The 21,733-nt window shown below is 37.7% G+C and overlaps 1 long non-coding RNA gene across 1 annotated transcript; it reads left to right on the top strand.

The window, feature by feature from the left end:
* The first annotated feature begins 7,404 nt into the window (after positions 1 to 7,404).
* LOC111773185 (uncharacterized) lies at positions 7,405 to 21,133 on the top strand. The gene is made up of 5 exons (XR_002807450.2): positions 7,405 to 9,780; positions 16,793 to 16,972; positions 17,988 to 18,042; positions 19,415 to 19,526; positions 20,228 to 21,133. It is a non-coding gene; the product is annotated as an uncharacterized lncRNA (long non-coding RNA).
* Positions 21,134 to 21,733: the final 600 nt, after the last annotated feature.

The following is a 21,733-nucleotide window of genomic DNA, read 5'->3' as shown; positions in this document are numbered from 1 at the left end:
TTTCTTGCTTGCATATTTACTAATCTGCAACACAAAGTAAAAAGTGACTTTGTATACACAGGAAACTCTAATATGTACATATCTAGCATTTGATGTGTATCTCATATTCAGCATCAAGATTTCACTAAGTATTGTAGAAATTTGTGGCTTTTGCATGTATATTTTGCTTTGATTTTCTATTTATGGGTATCTAGCCTTATGTAATCCAGAAAGTTTTAAACCTAATAACTTTGCTATTCTGAATAATAGTGTCAGTTTATATATGAGGGAGTAGGGATGGAGAGATTAGCACTGGATAATAATTAGTAATGCCAAAGGAGAAAATTCCAGAGCAAGCACTACTATTGTAGTACTGAGTACATGAATGGCTTCCTCTGCAAGACACTTGTCCAGGAGTTGAGAGCTGTGGCTTCTAACCTTTGCCTATTACTTTCTAAGAGACTCTCGACCTGTCACTCAGCTTCCCTGGGCTTCAGTTCTCTCATCCATAAAATGAAAGGTTTGAACTGGTTAACCTCTGAAATTCCTCTTAGGTTTAAGTGTCTAAGAATGTATAATGAGTAGGATATTTTAAGTATTTTGTATATTTGTTTTGTTATAAGGAAAGACAATGTGAACTAAGACTAAATAATTTGAATATCAATTGTCTGCATTAAAATAACATGAGGTATGGCACACATAGCATGCACACATTAGCACACTAAGCACTTTGTAGATATTATCTCATTTACTGTTCACATAAGCTAATGAAACTGTTTATGCAATATGTACTGTTTTGATTAGCTGAAAACTACCAACTAATCAAAACCAAAACTAGAATATGGTATATGAGTACTGAGCTCAAAGGTCAGCAATGGTTTTACTAGGAGCTACCCAAAGCACACTGCCAAGCATGCTCCGGTCTCATTGCAAAGGCCTCTGATCGGGTAATCTCTACTGCAGTGGTTCTCCAACTTCAGCAGCAGCAGAATCACCTGGAGCGCTTGTTGGAACAGACTGCTGGGCCCCACCCCCAGAGTTTCTGATTCATCAGGTCTGAGGTGGTACCCAAGTATTTGTATTTCTAAGTTCCCAGGTGATGCAGATGCTGCTAGTTCAGGAACTCCAGGAACATTGCATTATAGCTTCCTTCATCTCCAGAGAAATAAAAGAATCATCGCTAAACCAGAAAAACTTACTTTTAGATGAATAAATTTTTATCTCATTCCATCAGAGAAATAGTTTCTAAATTGTAAAAGAAACAAAAAATATGTAATAGCTCCATTTATTTATATAAAGTGAACTTGTCTGTAAAGAATTAATAAAAGCCTGAAAAATAATAATTTAATTGTAAAACTAATTAAAATAAGGTCTCTGCATCTCATTTGAAATGTAAACACATTTGAATAAAAATAGGTTAATAATTTGAGACATTTATTCAGTGTATTAAGATGATTTAGCAAAATATATGCAATGATGCACTTGTTTCTGTAAAATTACCTTTGGAGAAAGCCTTGTTTTTATTGGCCTGTCACTTGTTCAATTTCTTGTTGAATTTTCCCCACTGAAAAAAAATGTTTTTAATGTGATCAATACAACTATCTATCTGCCTCACTTTCATTGGAGAGTTACAACGTGATTACAGGCACTGGTAATAAGGTAGCCTGACGTTCTCTTTCCAATGAGTAGTTCCACATTAAACGGATAGACACTCTCACAAGGGGGGTGAGCTGAACAACCTCAGTTTGGCATTCATGTATCATATCTCATCCTCCTCCATAATTTCCTTTTTAATTGGTCTTCTGTGGGTGACTAGGAGGATCTGTGACTTTCTTTTTCTATTCTTAGAAATATTTGAGACTGTCCTTTTGTGCCTGGAAGCAGATTTTAAATGTTCCTAATATTTAAGTTCACACTTAAACCCTTAGAATGTACTGGGACATTTAACATATTCATATAAATATGACTAGTAGTTGAAAATCAAAACTTAGTCATGATGAAATTACTGGTTCTATTTAAACTGGTTCTACCAAGCTGAGTCTTTTAAGCAGAATTTGGGATCGGCAAGTTTGGTGTAATGTTGCCCTTACATATATCAGTTTAAATGGCATAATAGAATTAGCTAATACACTCCTTCTTAGCATAGTAGAAAAATCCAGTCTATGGGAGGAAGCTATACGCTTTTACTGCCAGGAAATACATACTCAATGCTCATCCAGTCACCTTACATCATGGTGGAAAGTAAAGAAAGTGTGTTCAGAATATTTCCTGATAACCCCACAAGAATCCCTCTGCTTGGACCAGTTTGTTTTGTGCTCATCCCTCAGGCAATCACTGAGGGTTGTAGCCAGTGTTCCCTTGATTGGCCAGACCTGGGTTGACCAATGACATTCCATCCAGACCATAGGGTTTGGGAGTCATTGATCACGAGGTGAAATTGAGATCTGTTCCTGGAAATGGGAGGAGTTGGATGTTGGGGAGGCCAACAGCAATTTTCCACTAAAAAATGTGAGGTGAGATGAACTTAAGCACTATTTCCTATACCAGGAAACCTTTCTCCCTCAAGTGTAGAAGCTAGGGGGCCGGCCCTGCGCACTGGTTAAGTTCACACGTTCCACTTCTCGGTGGCCTGGGGGTTTGCCAGTTCAGATCCCGGGTGCGGACATGGCACCGCTTGGCAAAAGCCATGGTGTGGTAGGCGTCCCATGTATAAAGTAGAGAAAGATGGGCATGGATGTTACTTCAGGGCCAGTCTTCCTCAGCAAAAAGAGGAGGATTGGCAGTAGTTAGCTCAGGGCTAATCTTCCTTAAAAAAACAATTAAAAAAAAAAAAAAAAGAAGCTAGTCATCTGACTCCTTCTCATGAGACTGGGCAATGGGCCTGCTTCTATAAAATTCTGCACTAAATAAAATGCTAAGTAAATGGAATCTCACCAGCAATATCTAACTGCATACTACTTTATATATTGCTGATGACACGACAGAGTCACCTAAAAGCCCATCAAGACTACTGATTCACCTGGCCTAGGAGGTCCAGGTGAGATCTCCTATTACTCTTAATTGCTCACTCTCAAGCAGGACCAATAACCTACTAGATGCACCTCACCTGCTGCCAGCAAGAAGCTGACTGGGAGAAAGGGATAGAGGAGGAGTTCCTAGAATGACTGATTGAAAAAATTGTAAAGTTAGGATCCAGTGGCATCACCTGCCAGTGAAAAACAGCATGGCAAAATCCTTTGAACGTTCTCTGAATAAAATTATGGAAGCAAGTCCAAGGTCAGTGGTATTTCTATCTTTCTCAGCCATCTGACTTTTCATTGGAGACTTTTATCTCCTCTTTGGAATCAGTAATAACCTCTCAATGCTGCTCAAGGGGAAACTGGAACAGCAATATGAACAAAGTGAATTAGATGATTCTAAGACATCAGTGAAAAATAGGGCAAAATGAAAGAGATACACTGACAAAGGTGGTGTGTATGTTTGTTTGACATATATAACAGCTTTATTAAGATATAATTCACCTATCATACAATTCACCCTGTTCATTGTTAAGAACCCATAAGTATTTTCTTTCTTAATACATAGTTCCTATTTAATATGTGTTCACTTATATTTGCAATTTACCCTGCCTGGAGAGGAATACCATATTGTCATGTTTTTCAGGGTGGAGTGGAATGCCGTGGGTGGTGGCAAGATAAGAGATTAGTGATCAAGGTTATTTGTGAGAAGACGAGGAGAGAGCACTTGACGTTACATTCCTAAAGCTGTTGTCAAGAGGTTCACTGATAGTTTGGAAAAAAATGTCTAAAGTCCTCCTTTCACACTCTTAGAGAACATTTGTATTTATTTTCATTTTGATTGCTAAGAAGATTACTGTGTGCTTATGGATAAGGCTCCAAGTTTCGATGTGAGAGCTGCAAACCCAATGCAAGCAATTAATCCACCCACCCTGGGTTCCTGCCTCGAGCAAGGCTCTAAATCTGTCTTTAATGAGAGCTCTATTTTGACCACTTAGTATATTCTCTTTTTCTCTACTAGAAAATTTTAATAGTTTGCTAGGGCTCCCATAACAAAGTGCCGCAGATGAGTGATTAAACAACAAAAATTTATTTTCTCGTAACTCTGGAGGCTAGAAGTCCAAGATCAAAGTTTTGGCAGAGTTGGTGTCTTCTGAGGGTCGTGAGGGAAGGATCCGTTCTAGGCCTGTCTCCTGGCTCGTAGATGGCTATCTTCTCCCTATGTCAGTGCATGTGTCTGTGTCACAATCTACTCTTCTTTTAAGGACAGCAGTTATATTGGATTAAGGCCCACCCTGGTGCCCTCATTTTAATTTAATTACCTCTTGAAAGACCTTGTCTCCAAATACTATCACATTTTTGGAGAGTGGGGATTAGAACTTCAACCTATGAATTTGGAGGGGTACAATTTAGCCCATAACAAAAATGATGTAGTCAATTTTTGTTTTTTATTTACTAAAATTAACAACTTTGTTCAAATTCATTTTAAACAGTCCTGCAATGAGCTTTTTAAAGTTTTGCTTCCTTGTTTCTCTATCACAGGCAAATCATAGATGCCTGAGAAATGATGAGAGTCCCAGAGCCACAAAATGAGCAACATTGTAGAGAGATGGCAGACCTAGACAGAGGGAACTCTTTCACGACATTGTCCTTATACCTCAGGCAAGATATGTCATCAGAGTCAGCTTATTAGAACTCATGAAAAATAGATAATACATACTTGCAGATTGTTTCCTTTGAGTTTTCTTTGTTGTCACTATAGGGTCTGAGTGCTGCAGATAAAGAATGTTCTTTCCACAGGTGGGGAACTATGAAGACAGTCTAAGAACAGACTGAGTCATGGGTGGGGACTATGACATGAATCTGGACCTCTTTATTTGTTTATTTTGTTTGGTGGAAACTGAGATGCCTGGGAAGGCACACATCTCTTATTGAGCAAACTAAAATAACGGAAGGCTTAGATCACCCAGAAAACACACTGAGCAAATCTGGGAAATTTGTCTTGAAGAGTGTGGTGGGTGGGGAAGAAAGACAGGACATGCTGAACTCCTGAAGAGGCCAAGTAGATCCTCCAGAAAAGGAGTTTGAGAGAAAAGGCAGAAAAATCTCCAACTGGGAACTGCAATTTGAGAGAGAAGGCTAAAAACTCTTCCCCATTTGTCATTTTGTACAGATTCCTTTCAGTGCCACTAAGGTGAACAAACTTTCCAGGCTTGCCTAGGACTGAGGGGTTTCCTGAGACTTGGGATTTTCGTTGCTGAAACCAGGAGAGTCCCAAGCACACTGAGACAGTTGGTCACCCCAGGTACAAAACACTGAAAGACACTGTTAAAAATGAAAGTGGCACCTGGGAAGTATAAGACTCCGTAAATCATTATCAGGCATTTTGCACCATAGCCCAAATAACCACAATAATTAAACCTGTGTTAGCCAGGGGACATGAGAGGTTTTTATAGATGAAGAAAGCCCTGAAAAGTACCAAGAATGTGTCACGGACTTGGAGACAGACTGTTTTGAGAAAAGGGCAAAACTTAAAGTGAATACAAGGTGCAAAAGTTGATAAGAGAGAGATACTGAGAGCAAACCTTGTTGATTAAAATTGTGGCTGAGGACTAGACCCAATAAAACTCATGGGGCTCTGTTGTGGATAGTCTTTGCAGGGATATCTGTAAGTCTGTTACTCAATCACCAGTTTCTCTGACTATAAAACACTGAATTATTAACTTAATTCAGTCAAAAAAAATACAGTGGTCAGGCCAATTTGTGACTTTACTGGCCAGTTTATGGAAAGGTTATTTGTCAAAGTGCTTATTTTGGTTTGTGAAGGTCAGTATTAGGCATATTCATCTGCACATTAAGTTTAAAACATGGGGAAGGTGTGAAAAGCTTTTACCTGTCTAACTTTGTGATCTTTGCCATGGGTCTTTGAAGATCCTTCTCAGGATTGCTTACAATATGACAGTGACTTAACATGGATACAGTTATCAACCAACCCATCAATTATCATTTAAGGGACACTAATTTGTGCCAAGTCAGGCACCGTATGTGTCATCAATGATCCAAAAGAATTTAAATGGGAATTTATTGCTTTGATTATGACAACCCACTCAATGTCAGTCTCATCTGCTACGTTTTCCTTCTCTTCCTCTTCCACTCACGCGTCTCCTCTTCCTCTTTTTACTCCTCTTCTTTTTTCTCATTGGCAAAATAATGGAAGTAGACCTATTATTCTTAGAACAATATATGAAGTAACACTTCTGAGGAAACAATGTTCATTGTCTATCATGTCTAAAGTACCGTGAGTGGTGTGAGACATAAATAAAGAAAATCTTGGCATTCTTACATCATTTTCTATCTAGTGGAGGAGGTAAGCATGCAAACAAATAATTATTGACATAGCAGAAAAAACACATCTTAAGAATTTCTTAAATTCTTAAAAAACTTAAATTACTTCCTAAATTCCATTTTTCTATGTACTGGGAATGCAGAGTAAGCACAATCGACCAGCTTTCCTGCCTTCTCAGCCCTATTTGTATATTGATAACTTCTATATTATTTAGGAGCGAAAAACACCTTCAGACGGAAAGTTTCTAAAATCTTACTCAAGGATCCTTATTAAATATTACAGTGACAACTGTATTAATGCACTCTTTGATTCCTTTGGGACAAAGGGCACTTGGAATACAACATTTAAAGCTCTGGGTAAATTCAGGAATCTATCAGTAAGTCCTGACTCAACAGAATTAACTCAAGTTTACGGGCAGGGCTCTTACATTAATAAAGGAGATTGTGTTTCCAAAACATTCCAGTGTTTAAAAAAGTCTTAGAAAAACTACAACCCTGACTAAACAGTGTTCAAGTAGAAATAATTCCATGACTAAGTACTTTATACAGGAAAAGACCTTGAGAGAGGCCCAGTTATAATTAACTGTGAAGATGTGAGTTTGATAGTTGGTCCTCTCTTTAGAAAAAGATATAAATATTTTAATGATTGGGATGTAAAAAATAAATACTTTTTGGATATTGGATAAGGTAATTGGAAATTCCCTGGAGCAACGGGGTTGATATAATATATCTCTGTAAAACACTCTTAACAAATAAAATTGTAGATAATCAAAGCATGTCTGTGAAAGGACTACCTAAAACTATATCATATATAGGATTACATCAAATGGCCCATTCCAGTCAGACCACATGCTGTAGCAATTTTTAAACAGAAATCTGTAATGCAATAGATTTTTAATGTTTTTGTCTATTTTTATAAACAATTTTATTTCATTGTTTCATTGTTTATTTCATTGTTTATTTCAACTTTATTTTCATTGTTTGAAGTGCTTTATGAAAAAAGGGTCTAATAAAATATGTACTTTGAAGTCTTGTTATTGTCATTGTGTCTTTCTTTTGGCAGCAATGATGGATTGGATTCCTGTCTCTAAGCTTCTTGTCTGGTGTCCCCTGGATCAACACCATGATTTGCAAGATGATTGGATAAACTCACTGGTGAAGCAATGTGGGTGAATATCAGTCACATTCATATTCAGTATTATTTTCAGAACCAATTGACTCAGAAAATATATAGTAATTCATTGAAAGTCCAGTGCATAGATCAGAAAATCTTACAACTGAAAGAAACCCTCCATATGATCATCCAGATTTTATTTCCACAGCCTAAATACTGGAAAACTCACCACTCAGAAAGGCAGGTCATTCCGGTTTTTATCATTTCCCCTTTTATGAAGGTCTGCCTGTACTTGAGCACATACCTACCTTTTGAAGCTCATTAATGAATTCATTCCTTCATTTCTTCATCATTTAATACATACTTATTGAGTGCCTAATCTGTGGCAAAGTGCTGAGGAGAAAATGATAAATAAGGCATATTCCCTGCTGTCATGGATCTTGCAGTCAGTGGGAGGAACCTATTCCACCAACACCATATTACACCTGTTTTTTTCAGACATTTGAGACAACCTTTATTCCCTGTATTTTAGCACATTTCTTTCTTAGGCTACACACCCCAAGTTCCTTCATTTCACATGAAGAGTTTCCAGATTCTTCCCTGCATTTTTCACTTTCACTGAGGTTTGTCCATGCTCCTCTTCAAATATGTGCCCAGTACTAAATCCAATGGTCTCAATGAGGTCTGTCCAGAGCACACTGATTCAGCCAGTCGGCCATTTAGAACACTTGTTTAGCACCTATCATGTGTCAGGCAAATGTGAATATGACCATAATTCCTGTCTTCAAGACTTTCATATTCTAAAGGAAGTTCCAGAATGAGTGAACAAAACAACTGCTTCTCTAATTGTGGACAACACAGTCCCATTAATTCAGCCTGTACTCTGCAGATAAGGAAATGAGGCTTCATAGGCTTATGACTTGACTCTTCTTGTGTTAGATTGATGAGTTGTGGTCCCAGGCTCAGGCCCAAATACAGCAAAATTCAATGAACTAAACCAATAATCTGCAACTGAAGACCTGAGAAATAAGCAAGCTACAAAGTAATCAGTTTCTTTATATGTAAAATGGAATGACATATACCTCTTCAGGGTTGTGGTAAGTTACAACAGACTGCTGGATTTCTAATCAAGATTAACTTGAAAATAGAAGAGTATATACAAATATTTCTGATAGAGCCAAGTAGCCTTACAAGTTGCCACCATTATGAATTAGTAACATTTTTTTCTTCCTCTTCCAAGTAGTGACAGCTTCTGTGTCTGAAACACTGTCTTATCAGTGATATCTTGGATATAAATATCCCTTCTCTGTTCTCCCTGTCTCTGGATTGGGAGCAGGTTTCCTGCCCACTTTGTATTCTGTGTTAAGGCCTTTTATTTTGAGAATAGTTTATATTTGTGCTACAAAGAGAATTAGCGAACAAATGGCTTTAGTCATTCATTCACTCATAAACCTATTCATAATGTTTCATTTACTCATTAAATTTTTAAAATAAATTTAGTACCTGGTCCATATTTGGAATTCAGTTAACTTTTGTGGAATAAGTGAATGAATGGGTGGGGTCCTAGTTGACCAACCTTTGTCTTAGTAGATTAAGATTCATCTACTTAACAGGCAGGAACAAGACAAGAGTTTCATGAAGAGCCTCATGAAGCTATATAAGTCTGTGATGGAGAACTGATGCTAGCAGTGTCAGGAATATCACAAAGGGTACCAGTCCAATGGGGCACAGGGTTACTATAGTTCTGACATGATCCTGCACTTCTCAAGTGTGGAATTATGCTTCTAACAAAGCCAAGGACTACAGGAAGATATCTGATGAACTTTAACGTTCCTTTGGGCCTTTTTTATGATCATTTTGAAGATGCTTCATTACTGCTACATAACATTAAGTATCATTATTGATTGGTCTGTGCTATTACCTTACTTGCTATTAAATATTGTAAATATCACCCCTGCCACCATGAGATCAGCTTTCAGTTCAGATACCATTTGGAAATGGCTCTTCCCATGAAGAGTTTATAATGATCCTCCGTTCCTCCCAACATGATGGAGAGAAAGGCACAAGTGCCCAGTTCAGTGAGAAGTGTTGCTCAGTTGAAAAACAGGCAGGTGTCATTTCCAGGGCAATAAATATATAGGTAGCAGTGGTTTTACAAGATGAAAATTCCTATAGACATCTATTGCTAAATGTTGTTCTTGTATATGTTTTGGGGAACTGTATAAGCTGAGATTGAGAAGTGAGGATCCAGACACAGAGAAGGGATCAATTCCCAAAGAGAAAAGAACAGCATGGAAAACAGAAACCAGATGAAGAGGAATTCAGGTAGGATGAAAACAGAAACTTACCTTGGTTACTTGTTATTACTAGCATCTTAATAAGGAGGAATTTGAACCTGCAAAGTAATTTCAAATACCAGATATAAGCAGTTGCAAGGATATAATTTTATGCCAAATTTAACTGTATAGTACTGTGAATGTGGTAGGATGAATTTTCTAAACCTCCCCAAAACCAATTCAAGAAACTTCTTGAATGTGTTGTATATCAAAGTTTAAATAATAAAGGAGGGTTGTTTTATCAGTGAAAATCACAGTGAAAAAACTGATAGACATATTCTGCACAATGAAACATAGAAGATCTGATGACAGAGGGTTACTTTTCGAGGAAAACATCTGATTACCTTTAGGTGGTACGCCCTGAGACCAGACAACGCAGAACTTGTTTCTTCTCAAGTCTGGTATCAAAGATGACTAACAAGCCATGTGCAAAGCCAAACAAAAGAGGAGACATGGTCTTAGTGGCGGATAAATCACAAAGACTGAGGGTCTTTGGATGAGGGTGTCGAGAGCTCAAGACCCCAAGTGATACTTTCTTGTGATTGCAGAGTAGGCCATTGGGTGCCCTTGAAGTATCCAGGAGTCATGTTCTTTGCCATTATATTAGTTAGTTGGGGCTGCCATAACAAAATACCACAGACTGGGTGGCTTAAACAACAGAAATTTATTTTTTCACAGTTCTGGAGGCTGGAATCCCAAGATCAAGGTGCCAGCAGGGTTCGTTTTTCCTGAGTACTCTCTCATTGGCTTGCAGATGACCACCCTCTTGCTGCCTCTTCACATGGTCATCCCTCTAATACTCTTGGTATCACTTCCTATTCTTATAAGGATACCAGTCATATTGGATTTGGGGCCCCACACTCAGGGCCTCATTTTAACTTAATTACCTCTTTAAAGACTTCTCTCCAAAAGCAATTACCTTCTGAGGTATGAGGGGTTGGGACTTCAACCTATGAATTTGGGGGGGACACAATTAAGACCATAGCATTGCTGTGTACGGCATTCAAGAGACGAGTTAAATAGACTAGAGAAGACATGTCCAAATCCCAGGCACATCTAAGCTTTTTGTGGAGCAAGAGAACATTCTCCAGGTGCCAGTGTGTGTATGTGGCTAAGAGACAGAACAATTATTATGGGCCACCCCATGTTCCACTCCTTCTATCAGGGACATATGGCTGGGGTTACAGGAGCACAAACAGAATCGTCAGTCCCAAGTGTAGATTAGGACATTCTCACCTAATCTTTTTTTCTCCTAACGCAGTTCAGAATTATAAAACTGTCCAGATATTATTGCAAATATCTAGGTTGATTATCCCTAATTTCAATATTTCATCAAAACGTCAGCAGCCAAGCGGACCTTATCAGAGGGTAAGCAGGCCCCTCTAGAGAAGACTGTTTTCATAACGCTCATTTTTCTCAGGTGTGCCACGTGTTTCCCCTTGATTTGGCATTTCAAAAGGCAAGCCTCAATCCAGCTTTTTGTCTGGGTGCTCTGTGATGAGCAATATATGTGGAGACAGAGGCAAATAGAAGGAAGAGTAGTCTGAAGCTTTAAATATGACTCTTTTTTTAACCTCTCACTGTTGGGAACATCAATAAGGTAATGTAAACAAATGTGCTTTGTAAACTATTGAGTGACATACACAAGCCAAACATTACTTTGTAGGTAGTTGGCCCTTGTGGTGGTACTTCCGGCATTTATCTAGTATTTGGGTGAGTTAGAGACCAACACTCTTATTGGTCCCTCTAACTTTCAGACTTTCTTATTAATCTTTTTACCTATTTATAAAATCAGTATCATACATTTTATATGGTATGACTGTAGAGTCCTAGAGAAATATCACTGGAGAAGCCATTTTAATAAGTAATTTTAAAATTACTTATAATTGCTTATGCTTTAGCCACGCAACAACTGATACGGAAAATGAGAAATTTGTGCCAAAAAGAATAAAATGCCTTGAGGAGTTTTCTGGGACTAAAAGCATGAATAATGCAACAAGTAAGAAGTGCAAGATAATTTGTCAAAGGGAGGACGTTTGCAACAGAGCTCCTGAGACAGGTGGAGGGCTTGTTAGGAGATTTTTATTGGGCTGCAAGGTTTCAAGGGAAAGGAAGAGGGGGACGTTCCCCTGGCATCTCCTGTCAGGGCTTAACCTCAGAACTAGGCTGAGAGAGGATAAAGAGCCTTTGTAAGCACAGGAGATGAGGGTGGGCACGAGTATTGAAGGGGCACAGGCTGGTAAGGAAGGGCTGAGCAGGACTCAGGGCCGAGAGCACCTGGAATTCACTGCACTTCTTTGGTGGTTCCCCCATATCCTAGATTCTCTTGTGAGGTTTTCCAGCTTGTTTCTCTGAGTGTAATACTTGATATTGTTCTATCTGTGCTCCAGTTTTATGATGTCAATTTCTCACCTTTATTTAAGAAGTATACCACCTACATTAAAGATTACAATATATGTGATTTATGGTACATGCCTTTGCCTTACCAGGATCTGCTATTTAAGTATGTTTTTCCTCCATAATCATATCTTATGCTCATACTTGTCATATGCCTTAACACCAAGGATATCATTTATATACTTAAAGACAACACTTTCTAACTAAAAGCTGAAACAAAAACATAATGTTGAGTGAATAAAGTAAGGCGGAAAAGGACTCATACAATATTTAGCCCTTCATATACATTTTTAAATATAGAAAATTATTGTATATTATCTATGATTACATGCACACATATGTCGCAAAAGTATAGAAGACATGCATAGGGGAAATACATGGCAATTTCAGGAGAGTGATCACATTTAGAGAGAGGAAGAAACAGATGAGTAGTGGGGCATGAGCATTCCTCTTACATTATTTTTTCTAAATGGAATTTTCAACCATATGCAGCAAAATATTGACGTATGTTTAATCTAGTTATTTCTGCATATGTATGCTTACATGAAAAATATATTCTACACTTCTCTTTGTGTTTGAAATGCTTGGTTAGTAAAAATACATTAAAAATTAAATCAAAAATCCCCTGAAACCTTTCTTTTTCTGCTAGGAAAAATCCTTATGAAGCAGAATCTTTCTTGAAATTCCTCATCAAGCAGAATCTCAAATCACTCACTACTCTAAGCCAACCTCTCCACTTTGTAGTTGAGAAATATGCTTTCCTTCAACATTAAGTAGTAAGGATGCTACCTTTAAAATAATTAGTTATTATGTATTAATATTTTATGAAGGATAACGCATGTGCCATGAACTAAGTATGCAAGGGACCGAGAAACTTGGAGATTACTACAATTTTCCTCTAAAACATTAAAATTGCACACAAATTACATATATAGATTACCTCCCATATAGGCAGGTATGTTGTAGTGAAAGAATTCTGAGCTCAGGACCAGAAAACTGGGTTTTAGCTCAGTTCTACCATTTAATAGTAATTTAACCACAGGCAAGCCAGTTACCTCTCTGGTCCTCACCTCTTCTAACTGTAAATTAAAGACTTGAAATTCTTCCCAGCTCTGGGTCCTTTCAGTAGGTGGCAAAATAGCAGCCTTAAGGAAGTAGGTTCTGAGACCAAACTGGGGCAGACTGTCCTCCCTTCCTTACAGGGTGCTTGTGAGAACTGAATAAAGTAATACAAACATAGCCCTTAGAAGAGTGCCCAGCAAATATGAAATGGCTCAGCTCTTTTCATTGCTGTGATAAGATGCTGTGATTCTGTATGCCCAGAACCGTGCTAGGCTTGTGAAAGCTTAGGATACCAAACGCTTTGTTTTGGTTTATGGCATGTAAAATACTTTTACACTATGTCATTCCATCCCAAGATTGAAAAAACATGCATGCCCTGATCCTGGGCCTTGAGGAGTTAACAATGTAGTTGAGATATAAAAAGTAAAGTACATAAGATAATTACTAATCCATATAAGTTTCTGTGGTGAAGAGCTAGATGGTGAGGTTCATACCCAGTCTAGAAGAGGAGATTGGGGATGAGACACAACAGAGTTGGAACTTGAGCTGGAACAAAATGGTAAAATGAATAATGTGAGAACCTAGCTAAGTCCCATTGTCCATTGTTATCTTAGTCTCTTCTCAGCCATTGTCAGTGCTGATGAAAAGAATGGAACAGCAAAGTCCGGAGTGCTTTCCAACAAAAAGGCCTCTGGGTTTTCACTAACAAAAAGGGCTCTGGGTTCCGGGAAGAATCTGGCTTAATTATTTACAACTCAGAACATGGATTGATAAATTCTTTCTTGAGCAAGAAGTTTATGTGCCAAAATTTACATTCCTCCACTTAATAAAAGTATAATTTCCATTCCATTCTAAAGCTCAAATACTCTTTCCAAACAAGCTATTTACTTTTTAATCCTCTCTGCCAAGAATCCTTTCACATGCTCATTACTGATCTTCTGCTCAATGAAGCAATGCATTTGGTTTTAGGCTTCTTAGGTTGAACCAGGAGAATAATTCAGTCCTCATAAAAGGAGGAAGTAAGCCTTGAGCAGAGGCTTACTGCCTACCATTGTTGCCTAGAATGGTCAATGCCTCCCCCCCAGAAGGAGGGCAGCCTTCTTTAGAGAGCTAGCCATTAGGTCTTTCCAGGAATCAGACTCTGGAAGAGTTTATCCAGAGTCTCTCTGGCTGACTGTGCAATATGGTGAACTGCAGTGAGCAAAGGTTCACAGGCGCGTTGATCTGGGTTGGCCTCTGCCTCCTACAACCTACTGAGCTTATTTTGACAAATTACGTAACCTCTGAGAATATTTCCTTATTTATAAAATAGCAAAAGAAAAAAGACTTTATTGGATTATTATAAGGATTAACAAGATAATTCATGTAAAATACTTAGCAAAGTGACGAATCAAAAAAGGTTATCTCTGTGTGCAGCACATAGAGTTAAAATTATCCATATTAGTTCCCATCCCCTTGCCCTGTCCTCTCTTTTGATAAACTAAACCACAGCATTCCAAAATAGTGATATTTACTGTTTTATTCTTTAGAAAATGTAAAGAGGAAATTCAAATCTTAAATCATTGAAATAAAAACTCAAGACTTTCATTGGTCAAGAGAGAGAAGACGGCTATGAGCAGAGCAGAGTCATGCACTGTTGTTTTATTCTGCCCTGGCCAATTTAAAGAGGTGTGGTGTTTATTTCCCCAGTCCACACTCTGTTGTTCATATGTATTAACATTTTATTTCTCGGGGGAGCACAACTTCCGTTTGCCAATACTTTTGAATATGTCCTCCCAACATCCCAGTTTTTGTCTTGCTTTGTTTTATGATTATTCACATTTCTCGTATTATTTGGTGTAAAGGATTTTGAATGAAGAGGGTTTTCATTGAGTTAAGTCAGGTGACCTCAAAAATCTGATTTAGAATCCAAACTGAGTTAACCTGTTCCTTTTTGTCCCATACTAATCATTTTATTCACTTCAGTTATCTCTTTACTCCACAAAACTAATCAAATCTTTGAAACTCTTCCATCCTTTCTTTGGTGCTGCTTTTCACAAGGAAGAACAAGCCAAAAGTACTAATTTTTGCTGAAAGGAAACTACACAGAACTGATAACTGACTTCTGTGTTTACATCGTGGTTCTGTCTGTATTCTTGGTGTGGCGTTGGTCTCAGGAGAGTAATAGCTAGAAAGCAGCTCTTCTCAGAGTGGCCCAAAGCATCTGATAGCCTTCCATTAGCGACGACATTTCTGGAACTCAAATATTTTGTTTTGTAATCCTTACTTGGCTTAAAAAAATGCAAAATATCCAGACATCTTCCTGAAATGATGCTGATGAAACCATATATGGCTGAGGAGAGGAATGATATTATTGTGTACTCTCTAATGTTATCACCTAAAGGTAATGAAAATGGATTCCACAAGGGATTTTTAATTTTATCAATGCCTTCTTTTCTACATAACTACTTGCCTTAATGAGAGAAAAAACCTAGTTTATCAAGCATTAACTGTATGCCAGGAATTTCTACTAAGTGCCTTAACATGCCCATAGTACCTACCTATGAGGTGTAGGTACTATTATCATACGTGCTTTACCAATGAGGACGCTGAAACACAGAAAAGTTAAGTAAATAGCTCATGGTCACACAATTTGTAAGGTTAAGTGATAGGCCCTGGAATCAAACTTGAGTCTTTGGCCTCTATCTCCAACAGAACCACATTTAGAGAATGTTCTTAGAAAAGGCTGCAATTTGTCCAAGGAAACTGTTCCTCCCAGATGCCATTTAGATTGTGAAGATAGTTTTGAAAAGTGGACTCCCCGTACAGATTCAGGGTCCGTTTTGAACCATCTTACCTCAGGCGCAGTTACTTCAGCGTTGCTTATATGCAGTGAGACTCCCAACTCTCAGCATCACACAGCTGTGGGGATTATTAGTAAAGGCACAGATGACGTTAGGCTATTGACTGAGGACTTATTGTAAGAAGATTATTTTCTGAATTTATTATAAATTTCCCAGGCATGTACTAGATATGTTTGCATTTTAATACTCAATTAATTTTTTTAAAAGATTCATTCTTTTAGGAAGAGAGATAGCAAGTTGCTACAGAGAATATGTGTTTTCACTCTTTTTCAATGCATATATTTTATTATGTATATAAAAAGACAGACAAAATGGTATCTTTTTAGGGGGGATGCTAAAAAAGGAACTGCAAGAAGAACCTTAAATCACAGACTATGTGATGTGTAAGCAGGTTATAAAGGAGAAATGAAAAAGGAGAATGTGAATCAGAAATATTTAGAGGAAACTCACTTTTTACCCCTACTTGATAATAGGCAGTAAAATGAAAGGGCTTTTCTAGTTATGGCTCAGAAGGAAATGAGTAGTGATATCCTTTGTCCCATGAGGAATATCTAGTTAAGGCTAAGAGAAAAAGTGACCCTTCGTCATTGAGAACATTTTCTCCTTTTCTTGTGACACAATGTGAAACACCCTGTGGATTTTTTTTACAGAAATGTGCACTAATGAAAGCAAATGTCTCTTTTCTTAAATTTTGCATAGGAACTATGCTGAGGCATGGAATGTTCTTCTGGGCTACTATTTCCTTCAATCAAGTTAATTTTCATGCATTCTTACAACCACGTGGACTCTGATATCTACCAGAACACCTGAGAAGACCCTGTCTCCTGGTTTTCTTGCTTTCACCAGCCTTACAAGTATTTACAGCATAAAATATCTATGGTAATATTTTAGAATATACCTTAAACAAACTGAAACTGCTATCATATATGGAGACCTGCACCTATGACTCTCTTTAAATAGAAATATCGTGAATTGGTATAGCTGAGGATAAAAACCTAATGACATACAAATATTCATTTTTCCTTTGAAAAGGTATTGTCAAAATTCACTACAATTAAGAAAGAACCATATGGTCATTGTTGATTTAGAATCTTCCCTAATGTAGAGAACAGCTTTATTCTTCTATGTCAAGACTTCCAAATAAAGTAATACCATGCTTACCTAGAATTATGCAATTATTCCACATAGGTTTAATCTGTTTAAAGTCCTATTCTTTATATACCATCCCTTTCATGGTTTTTAAACATTTTATCATAGTCTTTATAAAATGTCTTATAAAATTTCCTACCAATGTATACTAAGTATACTCTAAAGATAATTCAACTATTTCTGAATGATGTAGATTGCTCTATATTGTGAACTTTTGTAAAAGTTTTTAGATTTTTTTCCTGTCTCTTCCTTTGCTGTTGTCCAGCTTTTCATATTTCGGCTCTTGCTGATAACCAGGGCTTCTCTATTAGCTCACTTCTTTTTTTTTCTTTTTTCTGCTTTATCTCCCCAAACCCCCCTGTACACAGTTGTATATCTTAGTTGCAGGTCCTTCTAGTTGTGGGATGTGGGATGCCGCCTCAATGTGGCCTGACGAGCTGTGCCATGTCCACGCCCAGGATCAAACCCTGGGCCGCCGCAGCGGAGCGTGCGAACTTAACCACTCGGCCACGGAGCCGGCCCCTCACTTCTTTTTTGAGGTTGCTATTTCTAATCTGTTATAAACATAGAACCAGATAATAGTTCTTGTCTGAAGTTAGAATTAGCAGGCTCTAAGTTAGTGTCTCTTTGGTCTTTGTAACATAGATTTTAGCTTATTTGGGGACCTATTTAAATTTCATCCCAGAGTCTAGTCAATATTCTGGATGGTTGACATTTCCAGATGTGTGACCTCTGATTCATTTAGGTCAGTGAAGAGGTGGAAGAGGAATCTCCAGGCATCCCAAGCAACATGAATAGAGGTGAGAATGGATGTTGAGAGTACGGCATGTTTTGAAAACTGCAAGTAGTTTAGTAAGCTGCAGCCTCAGCTATAAGACAGAGAAGAAACGCAGGATGTGGCAATAAGCAGGGGCAAATAACAGAGGTTCTTATATTTCATGCTAAGGAGTTTTAACTTCAACAATGAGGTGTAAGATGCAGCTGAAGTGTTTTAGAGAAGGCAGCATCATGATCAGATTTGCATTTTAGAAAGATAACTTTCACGTCACTGTGAAAATGTTGCTGTAAATGACTAAGGAAATCGTGTTTATGTTATGTGTTACATTAGCTGGCAGCATTCGATTCAATAGCTGGAATAACGGAAGGGAGTTGTGTAACCCTTCCTTATAATATGACTTCTCGTATTTGTATCTAAAATATTTTAAAAATCTATACAAACTTGAGCTAAAACTCAAATACAACAATAATAGATGGACTACCTCCTACAAAGAACACAGGGAAAAGAATCACTAATACTCCGTATGGCCTCTTCAGAGAGTTCCAGAGAACTCTAGTGTGTGTGTTTTTGGCATCTGGCGTATAGCAGTGAAGCCTGGAAACAGGCCTAGAATTCCCTCCTTTATGTAAAGCGTTACAATTGAGAGAGAATGTAAAAGATTATACATGGAGAAATTTAAATTGAGTGAAAATATATGAAATGCCCATTACCAATTATTAAAAATTTTCATCATTATTATCGTTATTACCATATATATGTAATAACCATTATCTTAAGTTTTAAGTCATAAAAGAGGTCAAGAACTGGGACTGGCCCGGTGATGCAGAGGTTAAGTTCGCACGTTCCGCTTCTCGGCAGCCCAGGGTTCCCAGAGCACATTGTCTCTTGGATAAGGGAACAGATTTTATCAAAATTGCTTTCAGATGTGTACATGAATGGCCACACATTTTCCTTATGAGTCATTTTCAGCAGAATCCTAGAAATACCTAGCCATTCATACAATTTTTAGATCATGAGTCATACCTTTTAATTACCTGGATATTTTCTTGGATTTTCCTAGTTGGGCAAAGAGATCACTATAAGCTTATAAAAATAAAGCAAGCTAATTCTGTTATCCTAGAGTAGTTTAATAATAAACAAAAGGAACAAAAAATATATCCAAAGGGCAAAAATAGATATTTTTGTGTCAGATTACTGATACCAATCTCACAAAATCTAAGCTTAAGACATTGTTGAAAGACACTGGTACCACTGGGTGATCAAAGATTTTCTGGATTTTAATGATACCCAACAAAATTCTGAATTCATCTAAAGAAACATATAAGCAAGAAGATATGAGGCACATGAGATCTGTAGCCCTTGGGTGTTTCAACTATGCCTTTTCATCCCTCCAGGGAGTTGATTTGCAGACGCCTACATTCTCTGCCCTTCTGAAGAGAAATGAGTGTGCTTACCTCACAAGGTCCATATAGCTGCCAAGCAGAGCCAAGGAAACAATCAACCGAGGCATGGATTTCAGTGGTGTCAAACCACTTCTGTCTTATTCTCTCTCACTATCCCTGTTGATTTAGGGACTGAGCCCCATAGGGCCAGTTATTTTAAAAGACATTGAACACATGAGAAACTTGTACATAATCCTGGAGAAACTTGTACCGAATCCTAAAGTGTATGGAAGCAGGATGCTTTGAAACTCTGTGTCCAATTAAGTGGCCTTTCATCTCTTCTGAGCTTCAGTTTCCTAATCAGTAAAATTAAAGGTTAGAATTTAATGATTTCCTCTATCTCCTTAACTAATGAGCAGATTGGAATCAACTTCATGTTCTCAACTGCTCCTACACTTTATTTTTTAGGATTTTCCCATACTTGAAAGCAAAGGGATGCAACTGCTAGTAAGGAAAACTAAATCATCATCATCGTTACTACCATCATTATCATCATCATAATCATCATATTGTTATTGTTATTATTATTATTGTGTTCATGACAACATAGTAGAATATTTCTCAGAGTTCCATTCTCAGTTTCTTAGAGCAGGCAATTTGGTACCCAGGAGTTACAGTTTTTGACCAGTACAAAGAAAAAAACTCATCTCTTGTGACAAAATCTTATATAACTTTAAGTGAAGACCTATTTGTATATTTGTCTTTGCTGTATACTTCTTAAGCAAACCACCTATCCTTCTTGACCTCTTTTTTTTTCTTTTTCAGAGGAAGATCAGCCTTGAGCTAACTACTGCCAGTCCTCCTCTTTTTGCTGAGGAAGACTGGCCCTGAGCTAACATCTGTGCCCATCTTCGTCTGCTTTATATGTGGGAAGCCTACCACAGCATGGCTTTTGCCAAGCGGTGCCATGTCTGCACCCGGGATCTGAACCTGCGAACCCCAGGCTGCCAAGAAGCAGAACATGCAAACTTAACTGCTGTGCCATGGGGCCGGCCCCGATGTGCTCCATTTTTAAGTTGTAAAATACAAATATTATACATACTGGGAATATAATAGCTTAATGGATTTTCTTAGGAATATAGTTTCATGAAGTGCATGAATGGTGTGTATTGAATCAGCCTGTCTAGATATGGAGACCAGGAAAGCTGAATCAGCTTCATTCTAAACCATCAACATCTGTGACCTTGGAACAAATCAATAGAGTCTATTCAGCTTGTCTTTGGGAAATGGAGTTAATTCAACTTCTAATTCAAGTCAATTAATATCTATGGGTCCATCACGTTGTTCCTGGCTCCAAGGATACAACATATGGTTAGTGTTCTCGTCCTCCAGCAGCCCTCCATCTAGCTGGGAGACAGATTTGTACACATTGAACCAAAGCACAAGTTCAGGCTGTGGCCATCGCACAAACAAAGCATTACAGGGAAACAGATAATGACTGAAGGTTGAAGGAAGCTGGGGGAGGGGAAAGCTTCACAGAGAAGGGGAAATTTAAGTTAGACATTTAAGTAAAAGTGCCTTGTTCCTTCATTCTTACAAAATGAATTCTCAAGAATCCTATAAAATCACATATCTTTTTTTCCTGACTGATCAGAGACTTCCAATTTCCTAATATGTGAACTATTTTTATTGCTATAGAATTGACGAACTAAATTGATGTTTAAAATATAATCATCTTGTCTTGTATTTGTTTGTGAAGTCTAGAGTTGGGAAGAAGTAGATGTTCTCACTTCTCAAACAGGAAATTTGAGTCAATACAGACAATTCAATGAAAAACCAGAAGAGAATTGGCACTTCTATCCCTAGACAGAAAATACTATTTTCCCTGGACATTTTCATTATCAAAACAAAACAAAGCAACAACAACAAAAAGCAAGCATATCACTTAGATACCTTAAAGGATTATATTTGTATATGGAAAGGGCATTAGACCGAATCTGTTCAGGTTCAGATGTCAGATTTGGACCAATGATATGTTTCCTGGGTTTGTGGTTCATAAAAGCAAACTTCTAACAATAAGAGTGGCTTAGAATTCAAATGGACAGCCTTGTGAAATAATGAGGTATCAGTTTTCACATGAAAGGAAGATCACCACTTTTCCAAATAAAGTTAGGCTCCGGGGCTATGGGCAAATGCAAACATTTTCTCAAGAAGCAATTTTGGACTGACTCAAATAGTCAAGGCCAGAGAGTTCCATTCCACTGGGTAAGACTGAGATAACTTTGCCTCAAACATTAAAAATAAAGTTAGCAGCTGAGAGGGGAAAAAGAG

The sequence above is a fragment of the Equus caballus genome, chromosome 4, assembly GCF_041296265.1.
Source record: "Equus caballus isolate H_3958 breed thoroughbred chromosome 4, TB-T2T, whole genome shotgun sequence".
Taxonomy (NCBI): domain Eukaryota; kingdom Metazoa; phylum Chordata; class Mammalia; order Perissodactyla; family Equidae; genus Equus; species Equus caballus.
This window is presented reverse-complemented; position numbering and strand designations above follow the sequence as displayed.